We start from the raw sequence: 16,104 nt of genomic DNA, 5'->3' as shown, positions 1-16,104 counted from the left end.
TAAACAAAATATGCTGTACTTTGGCACAATAGTTCAAACTAGGCATGGAAGTTCATACTTGACCTTGAAAGATAATCCTTTGACAAAGATATTCCAACTCAAAGTCCATTTAGTAGTTTTTCCTACAGCTTTCAAACACATGGAATTCATCAGATGATGTTCTCACAGTTGTGAGATGGATCTGTTGACATGCACATAAAAACCCAACACAGACTAGAAAGTGGACCTTGAGTTGTTTTATGGAATTGTTTTTATATATTTATTATTCTTCTTCTTCTTCTTATTATTATAAAACACTTGAAACAATGTTGATTATGACATTATATGTCATATTGTAAGTTTTAATTGTTCATTTATATTTTTTTTACTTTAAATAGGTGCTTTAGAGAAAATGCTGTTGAAATGCATCAGAAACAACATTTTAGCTCCTAGGACCGACCTCATGATATGAGCATGAATCATTACAACATTATACATTCTGTTTTCTGCTGTACCTACAGTATTTTTTATGATGTGCGTCACAATGCACTTAGTATCTAATGACTGAGGAAGTATTGTGATGTGTTCAGAGATCCAGAGGAGACAAGACTAAACAAGTGGAGGCACATACATGGAGACACACACACACACACACACACAAACACACTTACACATACAAAAGGCACAGGAGCACGTATGGAGAGGGGGATCGGATGTCAGAAAAGCAGCGTTTGCAAAGCAGGCCTCTTAACAGGAGCCAAAAGAACAAAGTATTAATAATGGATAAGGCTGCATTTAAAGAGAGTATAGATAGATAGATAGATAGACAGATAGATAGATAGATAGATTGAGTTTGCTGCCTTGTCATACTTCCTACTGACAACTGAGCTTTCTCCATGGCAACTGAGCAAAGCTGCTCTGCTGAGGAAGATGATGAAATGTGGTTGAAAGTTCTGGAAAAAGCCAGTGGACCATGAGTTTTTGTCAAACTACTGTTTTTTAACGTCAACGCTGAGCTCGACGACACAGTCAAAGTGAAATAGCAGTCAAGCCAAGTTAATGGTTATTCTGCCTTATTCAGGTTTTATGAAACTCTGAAAATGAGCGTCCATGTTTTTATTATCTTACATTTGAACACAGTCTAAATGAGCTGTTAAGGTGGGCAATTTTGCAACGTCTGTTGGGAAAATGACATCCTCTGAACACTTTGTACATAAACTAAACCACTCACACTTGTACTTCTGTCTTTGTGAGGACAGTCAGTCACATGATGCATTCCCTAACCCCAAAACCTCACAACTAAATGCCTAACCCTAACCTAATTCTAAGCCTGACCGTGAAACCAAGTCTTAACCAAGTCCAAACTCGAAGTTGTGAGTGCTGGCCAAAACGTCCTCACAGCAATGGTTTCAAACCAAAAGTTGTCCTCACAACCATGGCAACACACACACACACACACAAACACACACACGTACACACACAGATGTTGAGTTGCTGAGATCTTATCGTGTTACCTCCCTCAGCTCTGTGACTCATTGCTCCACTACCTGTATAGTAGTCCATGTTACATCATGTACTCTGTTGGAATACCCCCTCCCACACACTTTTCCTCCCACTCTGTGACTGTGACTGTGACAGTGAGACTATGCTGCTTAGTGCCCAACATGCAGCCTTCTGCATATTGAGAGAGCAGCTCAACATTAAACATTTAAACATTTAAAAACATACGCACAAATACCAGTGTGTTTCTTGCACCCAACAACATGTGTGAGTTCAGGAACTGGATTATTTTCATGTTTCATGTTCAGATCTGATGAACATTTGGAATGTTGCATGTTATTAAATGGAAAAAAAAAATGGTTGAGATTTGGTTCCCAGTTTAAAAGAAAAGCTCTTAGTTGTCAGATGTTATCTAGGAACACTGTGTTTGACAAGTGGCCCCTGAATTCTGATGTTAGCAAGTTTAGTCAAGCGTCCATAATGATATATTCATTAAAAGTGCTGAGATTCAAAACTAGTCACTTTTGATCACATCTCTTGAATGCATGTCTCACTAATTCAAAGGACGTTGAGTGTGAAGAAATCAATAAGTAATTATCATAAACAGCAGTGTCAGGTTTATACCATCAATCTGATCAGTTTATCTTATTTCAAAGAACAAAAATGGAGCCGTTCAGTCCCACATATCAAACTCACTGTAGCCTGTAGGATCCCCACATCTCGAATGCATTGTCATATCACTGCTGATCCAGGAGGTTGGCTGAAAGGAGTATGTCACTCATCGAGACTACAGGTCCACAGCTACAGTAGCAGCTCTGTGAGTGTGTATTTACTCAGTGGTTTGAGCTAAATGCTGATGTCAGCGTGCTAACATGCTTACAGTGACAATGTTACTGTTGATATGTTAAAATTAAACTTTTGACCTGATGATGGTGCTAAATGAAATGTGGAGATCACTCAAATTATATCTCCCTCACTTTCCAAAATCCCGTTTGATGTGTCACTTTACTGTCGAGCTGCTTTTAATAATCCCCTTGACAGAATCTATAATAAGAATGTTGGTATATGCAGGTATAAATGATGGATGGATGGACATTCATCTTAGTCATCTTCAGTTTTTACCATACGCTCCCAACAATAGGCTAAATAAGCAGTTCCCTGTGCCCTGTGGACTTTTTGACCTTGGATTTCACCTCTCAGGTTAAATTCAGGCTCCATATGCAGCCTGAGAGCAAGAGCTGTAGTAACAAATATTGTATATATGTAATAATACTGCTGCATGCTTAATTTGACTTTTGATTTACAGTAAATAGTCCCCTTAAAAGACGCTGAAATTCCACAAGATGGAGACAACATTATCCCCCAATGAACCAATTTAAGTTATTATTATTAAAATACAGTAATTTGCATTATTTTTGTTGGACTACCAGTGTTTTGGGAAGCATGATAACCTAGATTGATATTAACATACAGGTATATGGATACAGGAAATAATATTCATGTAGTTTCTGTCTTTCTTTTCTTCCCACCCGTTCTAAAATCCAGGCCCTCAGTAGCTGCACAGAACCAGATGACAAAACAAAATCAACACAAAAAGTTTTTCATCTGTTCTTGAGTATTTGTATGAGTCAGTAACTGAACTTTTTAAACAACGTCATATCTGCTGAGTCAGGCTATAAGTTCATCTTGGTGTCTTCCCATCACCTCTTGCTCTGTGGTACAAAACTTTTCCTCCTCCAGAACATTCTGTTGTTCATTCAGTCCCTATTTGCACAAATTATTATGTGTGCACTGAAAGTGTTCAGTGAGGTATTGAGAGTGTGTTCCTTGCTTGAATAGCAGATGCTGAAAGTGTACATTAATATGGTGTCTGTGCTGTATATAAACGGCGTGTTCAAAGTCTATGTTCAGGACACTCTGTACGACCACTAGCTTGTACAGCACTGAGTACAGTGCCGTGTGCTGTCACTCATACAGAATTGCATTTGGCACTGACACTGAAAAATCCAGCCATGGCAAATGCTGAATGAGTGAGGGACTGTTAACAGGCCAGCCCTGATATTGGGATATTTGGCTTGCAGTCACTGTATGATTATGACCTAATGATTATATACTTTGTTGTACAGTGCTGTGTCAGCTTGGCGGCCATTCAAGTGGCTGATATCTGTGTCAGTGGTGCAGAGTAGCATTTGAGGAGATTACTGTTTTGGTCTCCGACTGAAGGATGATATGTGTAGCACCATAATTTGGGCTTGGTGTGGAAGTGAGTACCCGGCCATGCATGCACATATGGTACACAGCTGAAACAGGTGGATTTCTGCTCTGGTAGGAAAGTGGTTTGGTTCTGCTGTACTGCTCCCTCGTGAGGACAAAGACAGACTGTGCATTACACTAGTTCCCAACCTGGGGGTTTTCATCCCCAGAGGAAAATCTGAGGGGTCACAAGAGAATTGACATAGAACTGTATTTTATCACATCTGTGTGTTTTCTGGTGAAATATTGGTGCATTCATCTCTTCAGGCCTCGAAATTCATTGATATTATAAAAATTTAAAGGAGCTAATCACACTTTGTTTGGGGGGGGGGGGGTCAAACGTAAGTATTGCTTAGTTATGAAAGAGCACAAGCTAAAAAGGTTATGAACCATAATACCACACAGTTAAGAACTGTAGTTCTGCACTTAAATTCTATGTGTCTAGTTGATCTGAATCCTTATTGATAAGTCCTGGAGGAGAAAAGTTTATACAGTATATTAATCAGCATTTTCAGATTGGGCTTTGAATGCTGCAAATAAATGAAACATTAACAGTCCATATGATAAAATGTGTGTGTGTGTGTGTGTGTGTGTGTCTGGATGGCTGAGGCCAGTGCTTATGACTCTTGGCCGGCTCGTGCTATGGCAGATTTTTCTGTTAAATAATTAACCACAATTACAGCCTCGCGGTTGTCTGCCTCTGCCAACCAGTCAAGTTGCAGTTTACATCCATGTCTGTCCAGACTAATATAATAGATTGTAGTGAAGAAGGAATTTGAGAGGTATTACGTGTATTTTGCCATGATTAGCAGCTGAATTCTTGGGTTATGGCCAAAAAATGTGTTTTGTGAGGTCACACTGACCTTGACCTTTGACCTTTGACCATCAGAATCCAATTGCTTCAGTCCAAGTGAACATTTGCGCCAAATTAGAAGAAATTCCCTCAAGATGTTACTGAGATATCACGTTCATGAGAATGGGCCAGACGGACAGACGGACAACCTGAAACCATAATGCCTTTGGCCACGAGGCACACACCCCTCAGCAGTGAGACCGTGTGTGTGTGTGTGTGTGTGTGTGTGTGTGTGTGTAGTCAGGTGTTTGTGTTTGTTCTGGGTTGGATTGTGTTTCTTACTGGGACTGGTGTTGGGCCAGTTTGCAGGGCCAACCCAGCTGCCTCTGGGGGGTTTGGTTAAGACTGTAGACCCGACTGGGACGTGCTGGTTTGGATTGGTTACCACTGGTTTAGCTTAAAACTGAACCAAACTGGACCACTCTGGACTGGTTTGAGCTTCGGTGCACTGGGCTGGCCTTGACTGGTTTAGCCTGGAGACATAGACTGATGCTTGAGCAGTTTGTTTAGAGTGGATCGGACCCGATGAGTCTGGACTGGATTCAGTTCAGATCATTCATTCCCCAATTTTCCATCCTATTTGCTGTGATGTTCCCGCAGCCTGCAGAGGCGGCTCATATTCTCAGGTTTTCCACATTGTGTTGTTTCCAGAAAATCTCACTCCATTTCACTTTATATTTGTTTGTTCGAGTGGTTTGGGAAAGTTTGAAACAGCTTGGAAGCAAAGCGTTTTTCTTACAGGTTTGGTTTGGCTCACAATCACCGTGCCGAAGGAGAAAGTTAAACTAAATATTTAGTAGTCCGGTTTGTTTTTTCCCCTGCAGTCATTGCCCTGCTTTCCCTCTGATTTTATAAAGAGGAATTTTATTTTGTTGCACAATAGCTGCTCTATTTCACCCTTTATGCTAAAACTGTGCGGCAAAATCAGTCGCTGGTTCTCTGACATCACAGAAACAAATGAAAGTAGGATACAGAAACAATGAAGTACAGAATCAATAAGAATATAGCAATGTGTATTGATCCATGTATAATAAAACTGTCTATGTGGTCTGTGCAGGACCTGCTTATTCACATGTGAGTATCACAGAAATTTATGGTACTTATGTTACATTTATTGACTGATGGTTGTTATCTTGTTGTTTGCAGTGAGAAAGATGATGATGATGATGATATTGATGATGATGAAGAAAAAGGTAGTAAATGGACCTTTAGCTAAGATATCTTCCATCAAACTACTGTTTATGCTAATTAAATATCCAGCTTTCTGAGCTTCATTCTTCCTTCAGTAGTCAAATTTGAATGTCCTTGATCTTTGTCCGGCCGTCCACTGACTCCTCCTGTTTGGTGACCTTTGACCTCTTCCCTGCCGAGGCTGTGGCTGGTTTTGGTCTGGTGTTCACAGACAGCTGATGCTGCCTGTTTCCATTTATTCAGTCTCTTGTCTGGGGGTCCTTGCTGTTTCACAGATGTAGTGTTCCCCCACAGCTGTCACATCTGATGTCATACACCTCTCCAGTCTTCCTCTCAGGGGGTGTTGTGTCTTTCGGGTGAACCAGAAGAGATCACACTGTATTGACTGGTTTGTGGGAGGTGCTGCCTACGACTGATATGACGACTTTAGCTGCATGTTCTGACAGTACAGCCACGTGTAGTCCCACTGAGATACTCAGATATGGTTCCTGTTTAGTTAGCAGTGACCATCTCGGTCTTAAGTCATCATCCACTCATTGTGATCGACCACCGCTGGGTCATGCTTACGTACAGTACACTGCCTGAGAGATCAAGAATTAATTTCTATACAAATAACAAAAAATAACTTATACTTTCAAATTACAATGAGATGATGTGAATTATGAATCAAGAACATGTATGTTCTTATCTGCTGTGATTAATATTTTGTTTAATGTGGTTTTCCCACATAAAAAAGTGAAAAATTCAAAAACTGGGTCTGAAGCTCTTCTCCTCTTACTTCCTCATTGAGAAATCAGGATCAGGCCTTGAGCCCCGCCCACCACCTGCTGTCTCCAGGTGGACAGGTGAAAGAGCAAAGAGTATCAAGATGGTCAGAGGAGGAAACATCAGAGAGACTCAGCCACATGTTTGAGCCTCAGTCAGACCCAGACTCAGATGAGGAGTCTGCTGAGACCAGAACCAGAGACTAGCAGACGGATCAGAACGGTTAGCGCAGTTAGCATCTTTTTTTGTTCATGTTGTTTGTTAGCTTGTAACTGGAAGTGGCTGACACAGTGTTAGTAGCTGTGCTAATGCTAACTCTCTGGCTCTGTACTTTACTGACAAGGTTTTAGGTTTATTTAGCCCCGCCCCCTGTCCCCACAAGTTCACGGGATTGGTTCCTTAGGTTTGTGACGTATGAAACCCTGGCTGTCTGAATCTGTGTTTATGAGACTGTCATTGGTTCACTGTAGTTCAAAGATGAAACACTCAGTCATGGTGTTGATGATTATTTCACTCTTCACATTCACATATAAAAACATCATATGGATGTTAACAACCTTGATTTGAAGTGTGCGACTGTAGGGATTTCTGTCTAAGGGGGAAATACTCTGGAAACTTCAGCAACACTTGTAGCATAAAGAACAACTTCATTGTGAGACCAGTGCATTTCAGCTTCTATAGGGTGATCCAAACTGGCCCAGCCCCCAGATCCACGGGGGGGCTGAAGGCTCTGGATTCACTATGTAGCAATTACTGTTTGATAAGTTAATTAACAGCACATTTGTTTGTTAATACTTCATGCATCACTAAAGCACATTATCAACTTAAATGAATGGGCCTTAAGGCAACATCTTGTAGAGTGGATCTGAATGAAAAACCTAGTTTTAAGGTTTATTATTTCAGCTTATATTGTGCTTAAGTAGCACATGTCAGGAAATAGATCCGTGCTTAATACATACAGAATGCACACAGAGTCAATGGGGGCGCTACATCACCTTTTAGCCCCAGAGCCCCTGACTGTGTTAATCCAGCCCTGGTCATTTAGCAATTAAGCGTGACTGTGATTTCTGGTTATTTTAACTGAGGTGCTTTTTGCAGAACAATTCAAAGCAGAAGAGGCAGATAGAGGGAAAGTAAACAGTTACAGTAGTCAGGGGATTAACTCCAGGAATGCACCGACCATCACACACACTGATGATATATAAGAGGGGATCTCAGGGGGGAGCTCAGTTTTAAGTGCACATACGACCGTGCAGGTTTCCTGAGCTGTGATTTGCCACAGGCCACTTGAACTTCAGATAACAATTGAGCTCTGTTTTGCTGCTGTGTTGCATTTTTTGTGTATGTATGTGAATGAGTGTGCGTGAGCAGCGCAAACACAAACGGTGTCTTTACTCTCCGCTTTGTGTCGACTTCTCTTTTTTGGACCAACACATGTTTTTCTGTTTTTCCTCCCAAATATGTTTTTGTGTGTGTGTGGAGAGCAGAGTGTGTGGACAAAGGACTGGGTGTCTGCAGAGGGTGCTGGGGAGGGGAGAAGGGATGATGGGTGATGGGTGGGGGACTGGAGGAAGGGATGATGGGTGGGAGTCTGCAGGGGACGGCTGGCTGGCTGTGTTTATGAATGTGAGGTTGGGGGGGCAAAAGGTGGGGGCACGGGTGTGTGTGCGTGTGTGCGTGTGTGGGCATTCATCTGCATATGTGTGTGCATGTGTATAAGAACATGCATGTACTCATCTGCTGGTGAACCTTACTGTGTGTGAGTGTGTTTGTGTGTGTGTGTGTGCGCGCATTGCCTGCCTGTTTGCAGGCTTGTGTGCGTGTGTGTGTGTGTGTGTGTGTGTGTGTGTGTGTGTGTGTGTGTTCTTTTGTTTTGCTCTGGGTTGCTGGGTGATGGGACCAGCTGGGAGGGCTGAAGCCATTCACTTCCCTTCTGCTACCCTGAAGGCAGCCAGCAGGGAGGGAGGAAGGGAGAGAGGGGGTCGAAGGAATGAAAAAAAAGAGGAGAAAAGCGAGGAGGGGTGTGTGGAGGGGGTGGTTTTATCTCTCATGGCAAAGCGATAGAGAGACGGAGCGATCGCAATCAGGCAAAACAGACAGAAACTGACAGTGAAAGCAGAGAGGTGAGGAAGTTTTGAACGCAGCTCAGAGTGAATGAAGGGATTCATGAAGGAAAGTGAAGGGGGGGCTGAGGGAGGGAAAGTGTGTCAGGCTGAATCGTGATAGAGCAGCGGAGCTGACTCAGCCAGTCTGGTCTGGCGTAGGAGGGCAGCAGCAGGGGACCAAGTAATAGATTACTGTGCGTGCACTATAATCAGATTACTGTTCTCTATTTGCATATAAAAGGATTATAGCAGTAAATGGATAGAAACTGATAACTGTGCTCTTTAAAACATTAAACAGGATTAGAGTAATCTGATTGCAGTAAAGGATGGTGATGAAAATTATTAATATTATTATACTACAGTGATCTGATTACAACTCAAGTAGAAAACAGTTCTGTTTATGCTAATAGATGTAACCTGCTCACATCAGCAGCTGTGCAATTAAAGTGTAACTCTAGCTCCTCTTCCACAGTCTGTTCAGGGCGGATTGCTGCACCTTCAGTCCGCCTCGTCACTCTGTATGAAAGGTACAGACATGGATTGCGGGGCAGTGTTGTTCCGCCTTTATGCCGGCAGTCGAGGTCGGCACAGAGTCGGATCAGTGTCTGTGTAAGAGCCGGCGTGGTGGGACAGACGCTGATGCTGCTGTGCCACGCGTTGCACGTCTGATTCCTGAACGCCGGCATGCTGATGGCATGAACAAGGGGTCTTCTTAATGCCAGTATAGTGGGATCTCTGTTTGAAACACACAGTAGCCTCAACTGACAATCAGTGAATAATGATAAATGCTAAAAGTATGTATGGAAGAGTCACAAAGTAAAGCAGACGATTGTCATTATCTGTTAACATTAGCTAACATTAGCTTCTCGGGCTATAGCAACAGCAACAAAAATGGTCTTTCAAATAAAATCTTTAAGGAATATCCTGGTATTTTTCAATCTGAGGCTTATTCTCATTATTGGGTCATGTTAACTTTGCACTCACCACCTTTATTGTAGAGGTGTGTGACCTATGGTAAAAGACCATACATACCTTTACAAACTAACTTCAATTTTATTTAATTCTGAGTTCAACTGGATCCACTGAGAAGAATGTGGTAGTCTGGCCTTGTGTGTATCAAAGAAGACAAAGAATGCATTTTCAAATGTGTCTTTAGTGAAGACATCCTAACACAGACATCTCAGATAAGACATTGGTGTCTGGTGTGTTATGGTCCAATGTGGTTCAGTTTAGTGGACGTGAACTGGTCTATTCTCTTTACTTTTGTCTCAAATTTCTTCTTTTTCTACGTTGTTCTGACTGAATCCCTGATAAGAAACAGAACAAAGAGCATCAGCAGAGGGAAAAATATCTCTGTGTGGATGGTGTGGCTGGACGGGAGAGAGAGGTTTTAGTAAAATGAAGCTGCTAGACTGGTAAAAAAAAATGAGAAAAGAAAGATGGATAACCAGCTAAACCATTGTTGCTGGCTGCTAGTCTCTAAAGCTGCTTCCTTGTGCCGTGACTTGTGAGTCGGCCCGGTTTCTCTGGAAGATTAATGACCTTCCTGTTTTCAGCTACAGTGTCTCTCTCCACAGAGTTTTCACTGCAGCTCAGTTTAAGTTGAAGTGCTCTTTAAGAAATGCTGCAGAATCTAGGATCTATTGTTGAAGGCAAAACAGTGCAGGTTTTGTAAAAAAGCGATAATAGCGCTGAGGTTTTAAGTATTACTACGACTGTTATTACACTGTCTGCTGCTTTGACTGGCACCTTTACTGCTGAAAATACCACAGCCATCACATTACCTCCAGCATTACTTCCTCTGCCTACAACCCTCACGGTCTCTGCCACCATTCAGACTTAATGTAACCTGTGCAAAATTGTAGGAAATGAATTCTCCGTCATCAGCGTGTTGACACCCAGGGGACAGAAGTATCTGTGTTCCCTCTACTGCTGGACTATTGGTGAGTTGTTCCACTGGAATGTGTCACACTCACCATTTTGCTATGGATGGGTACACACACACACACACACACACACACACACACACACACACACACACACACACACACACACACACATACATTAAAGGGTTACAGTAAACCTTTTCACATAGCCCTGAGCCAATAGACATTAAAGCATACAACAGAGTACTGTACTGAGTATGTCTGAGATGGTTATTACAGTGTCTCGTAATGTCTCAGCTGATTTACACAACATCACATACTCAGCTTTCAAACTTTTAATTTACTTCAAATCAAATAATTTGCCATCTGATATGATTTAGATGCTTGTTTTTGACAGTTTGTAGTCTGATCAACAACATGCCAGTGAAGTCAGTGAACAACAGACAAAGAAGAACAATTCATTTCAGAAGTTATGACACAAGGAAAAAAGAGAAAAGGACACAAATGAAAGAGACAGAGCAACAGAGAGAGAGAGAGAGAGAGAGAGAGAAAGAAAGAGAACAACAACTTCTTTCCTGTAAGTCACCTGACACTGGAGGCGTCACACAGCCATGAGTAAACACACCTCCCTCCCTCCCGCTTGCTCTCTCTCTGTGTTTCTGTCTGGGTCACTCGCCCATTTTCTTAGTCAAGGCCCTTTTCTTGCAAGATGAAAAGTTTGGTTTGGAGCGCCATAACTATTTTCTATTTATAAACCTATCTTCTCAATTCTTCAGTCTATGCACAGAGGGGTTAAGGAAAATAAGCTTTTTGTTATACAAATGTTTTTTTAAAAGATAGGGCAGGTGTTATTTTTCATATTATTTCATCAAAACCAAAAATGTGTTAGAGCAATTATTTGAGTAGTTTTTGACTTCCCTACTCAGTTTGTGGCACAAGTCCACTGCTTATAATAAGAAATAATACAATAATGCCAGATTTACCTTTGTAATTAGACCGAATTTGTCTTTGTTTATTCTGTTAAAATGTCCCTTTCCAGCTGCCATAGAGAGTCTGGAACCAGTTGTGCATGGCACTGTAGAGAACCTGCCTAAAATCTGTTGTTCTGGAGTTGTTCTGCTGTGATCCACCACAGTTCACAGCAGAACATCATGTCCACAAATCTCAGTCTGACAGATCAAACTGCTGCTGATGCTGTTATGAGCAGGTGTCTACATTCAGGGCCAGCAACTTCAGCAACTAGTCACGGATATATATATTAAGGAGAATATATCCTGTGTGTGTGTGTGTGTGTGTGTGTGTGTGTGTGTGTATGTATGTGTGTGTGTAACTGAGGCAGGAGGCCGGGAAGGGGAATGATGGACGCTAATAAAGAGACGGGTAAAGAGACAAAGAGAGAGAAAAGGAGGAGGGAGAGACAAAGAGAGAGGGAGAGAGAATGGGAAAGAAAACAGATGGGTGTTTTTGGTGTGGAGCCCTTCCCCTCCCTCCCTCCCTCCCTCCCTCCATGTTGGGCTGGCGTGCCACACCCATATCTAATAGTATTATTAATATTCTCTGGTCCTCTTCACACACCCTTCCCAAATCTGCCAGTTTTTCTCTTCTTTTTTAAGTCAAATTTGTTTGTTTTAGTTTTTATGACCACACTGCATAAAATCATTTTAAATTTAGATATTGAGCTGTATAATCAAAAGTGAAATCACACTGCCTGTGCACTTATCTAAGGATTTATAGTTTCCAAATGGGATGCAAGAGAATTTTTTCTACACACACACTTCAAACTAATCTAGAAGCGGGTTGTCTGTCCACGTGTGGGGTACAATAGAGAAATAATGTGACATTACTTCAACGCCACAAACTATGGCCTCAAAATTGAGTTGAATCAACAGCTACATGACACAGTCTCAACAAAAACAGAATGTTCTCTAAGTTCTAAGTTAAGCGAAGTAAGATAACACATTGCACAACGGTGATGCAGTAATGACGATTCCAGGTACCAGGTCCAGTCCGCAGCTTCTGTCAACCCAAGTGGCGAGTAGAGTCAAACTGAGTTGAGCTGGTGCCATGAAGTGGAAAAGGGTGAATAGTCTCCAAACAGAAAATAATACTGGATCTTACAATTCCCACAGTGCATGTCAATATCATTTTTCCATGAGATCCTTCATACCTGATTACCTGTGTTTTAAACTCTGTAGCTCCAGTTTGCACCACGAGCTGAAATTTGTCGTCCTGAGGACAAGGTGACATGTTTCACTGTAAGGCGAAGGAATCTCAGCTTGTCACCTCTTAACACCAAGTTACAAACATCCATGAGTTGCAAGCAGTTCAATCAAAAACTAATGTTTCCCTCTCAAACTGTTTGCTATGGATAGCTGTTAGAGGCCTTTTTATCTAGTCTACCTAGTATTTCACAATAAAGGCATCATCTTGAGACTTTATCATGAATCACCTGATCAGGAATCACTGCACCAAGAAAATAGGTAAATTTCCCATAACGCACAAAACTTCTGTTTGTCTTGTCGCAGCTGTTTAATATTCTACATATGGAGTTGGTCTTTTTGGAGAACTAGTTGAAGTGCTGGACATTCAGAGTTAAGGGTATTTATGCAAAGTAACGACATTTTGGCTGCTCCACACTTCTTCCAGAGATCTTCAGGATGTTTTCAGGAAGAAGGTAACAACAAGGCAAAGGCGACATCCCCTCAAGTACATTTTCATTTTACAATGCCAGAAATAATCTCCATCCATACTAACACTCTTGATGGGATGGACCCAATCAGCGAGTGAACATGGGTGTTTGTGCAAACAGGAAGCAGATTTTCTACTTTGCAGTTGATTAGTTGCAAAAAATACTATGAACGAGGGACAGCAAAGACAGCTGCAGTGTTAAAATGCAAATTTTAACTGACCAACAGCTGCTAGCAAAAACAAAAGGTCAGTAACACTGTAATTCATTATCATCTTGTATTCACCACTGGTAGTCGAGGCTGATGAGAGCCAATCAGGGAGCGACTGTGGTTGCCAGCGTCATCGTTTCCAAAGGTCTCCGTTTGCGGCTGTTCAGACTACAACACAACCCTGGAGTTTTCAGTGGCATGTCTGTCTGTTGATGTAGCTGCCACTTCAAACGCACTGGTGGTAACAGCAGCCACAGTGTTGGCAACAGTCACAGACATAGGTACAACAGTGATGATCACAGCAGCAGCTGGTAATGTAAAAGTTGAAGTAGTAATGTTTGTAGTAGCAGTAGTAGAAGTGTTATAGTAGGTGTCTATAGTAACAGAAGTTATCGTGGTGGTTAGTACTGCAGTAGCAGAAATAGTAGTATGATACCAATCAGTTACTACGCTATTTAATGCACAATGCAAACTAGCAGCTGTGTGTTAATAAATCCTTTATATAATCAATAACATGCGGTGACTAGTGTGTAAAGATTCCTTTATTACTGACACAGTGTAATAAAAGACATAATCAATACATTGCTCACGTAAACAAAACTGATGAGTAACACAGACACATGCACATGAATCACTTATTCCAGTTGTGTGTGTGTGTGTGTGTGTGTGTGTGTGTGCACGCGTGCGTGTGTGTGTGTGCGTGCGTGTGGGTGTGAGTGTGTGTGTCATCCTCACATTGTCATGCTCATGTGTGTGGTGAATTTATAGACCTCAATGATATAAAAATGCACCATGTGTTGTCACGGCGGGTATAAACAGAACATGACGGTCAGCAAACTAATTCTGGTGACAGTTGTAAACCTGCGAGTTACCACCCAGAGGTGCAACACAGCGACGGATGGGAGCAACATGTAGCTTCATGTACCAGGCGATGAGTTAGACCAGTGAACTCACCATGAGTCAGGTTCACACTGATGGTGACACACACACAACCTGATACACGCACATAAAGACGTAGACAAAGAGCAGAACATAACTACAATAGAATAAAGGATTTACTGGTTTTTGACTCACTTGTAGCATTACATGTTGTGTTTGTGTTATTGTAGATACTGTTACATTTTATAGAACATGTTGGGGAAACAATCATTTCTCATGTCATTAGATCTGAATGCATAAACTGTTGACCTTTTGCATTGTGCTTTTGTAATTCTGTTTCAGCGAAGGCAATCAAGTCACTGAAATGAAATAAAAACAAATAAATGGACAGAAGCGGAAGAAAAAAGAGAAAAAGACAGAGGGAAGAGAGAGAAAAATAGAGGTAAAGCAAAGGCAAAAGGGAAAGAAAGATGAGGAACAAGCAGATTTTTACAGAGAGAGCGAAATAAAAGAAGCGCGAGGGAGAAATAAATAAAGATAGATGGAGGGAGGGAGGGATGTTGTGGGTGCAGCTCTCCAGTTGGTGTTGCTATGGCCCTGCCCTCCCTGCTCACTGAGCCATTTCCTGTTTTTGACCTGAAATCTTTATTTAGAGCCATCCCTCCTCACTGCTCGGCATTCATGAGTCAACTCAGAGTCCAGAGAGATGAACACAGGACTATATCAGACCTCCATTCACCACAGAGGCTACACACGCACGCACGCATGCACCGAGCTAACGCGCCTGTTAGCCATCCTCCAGCTGAGCTTTCATTCAGGCCAAACCGTTTGCATGATACTGATGTATTGAGAATCCCTGTTCCTGTCTTTTATTGTTTGACCAGCAGTTTCCATATAAGCTCTACTGTCTCCACTGACTGAGCTTGGGCTGTAACACTGAGTCACACGTCATACTGTCCAGTGATGGGTGTTTTTGTGTCTTGTAACCCTCAGCCAGCGATGACTTAAGTCCTGGTCACACCAGTATTTTAAATGGCAAAATCAATGGAATCACTGCAAAATAAATGTTCTCTTTTCTTGTGCCACGCTCTGTTTAGACCAGGCCTTTACATGGAGAGCTTCAGTGCACCATGAAGGCCTCATTGCACTTTTCCTCCCTGACAAGCTGAGAAACTGAACGATTCTGTGCTCTGCAAATACTGGACTCCAATAGAAGGAAATGTTTGTGACAGCAGGTTGATCAAAGCCTGTCTGGACAAAGTAGGGAGACTTGCATTGTGTCTGTGAGTGTATCAGTGCACAACTGGGTGAGTGTGCAGCAGGGGGCATCGGGGGCACAAACGGTCCAAGATGCCCATTTTCTGCCCCTGGATGCTCCACCGGTGTTTTTGTCTGCACATCGCAGACTCCACTGGGTTTTGTTTGAGTTTACCGGACATCACCCTGCCATCTGCTGTTGGGTAGGACGGGCCGGGCATTACTAACCAGCCAAACGGCACCAGCCCGCTGCTCATTCCTGTGACCACCCACTATTCTGATAAATGATTGAAATAAATGATTTCAAGTTTCCAGTGCAAGTCAAAAACAGCCAATCACCAGCAGATAACTAGTCTTATGGTCCTGTTGAGGGAGAGAGCAAGAGAAAGAGCGATTCAATGTTACAGAACATGCCTGTGTGTGTGTGTGTGTGTGTGTGTGTGTGTGTGTGTGTGTGTGTGTGTGTGTGTGTGTGTGTGGGCGGAGCAAAGTTGACGACGCCACTTCTCAGGGCAGCTGCTCGGTTTCAGCTTCTCCTG

At 42.2% G+C, this 16,104-nt stretch overlaps 1 protein-coding gene across 1 annotated transcript in view; it reads left to right on the top strand.

Annotated features, from left to right (window-relative positions):
- Positions 1-16,104, top strand: part of sertad2 (SERTA domain containing 2) — a 34,754-nt gene that overhangs the window by 6,704 nt on the left and 11,946 nt on the right. The gene's annotated exons all lie outside the window — the stretch shown is intronic.

Source organism: Seriola dumerili, unplaced genomic scaffold, assembly GCF_002260705.1.
Source record: "Seriola dumerili isolate Sdu_G_001 unplaced genomic scaffold, Sdu_1.0 BDQW01000073.1, whole genome shotgun sequence".
Classification (NCBI taxonomy): domain Eukaryota; kingdom Metazoa; phylum Chordata; class Actinopteri; order Carangiformes; family Carangidae; genus Seriola; species Seriola dumerili.
This window is presented reverse-complemented; position numbering and strand designations above follow the sequence as displayed.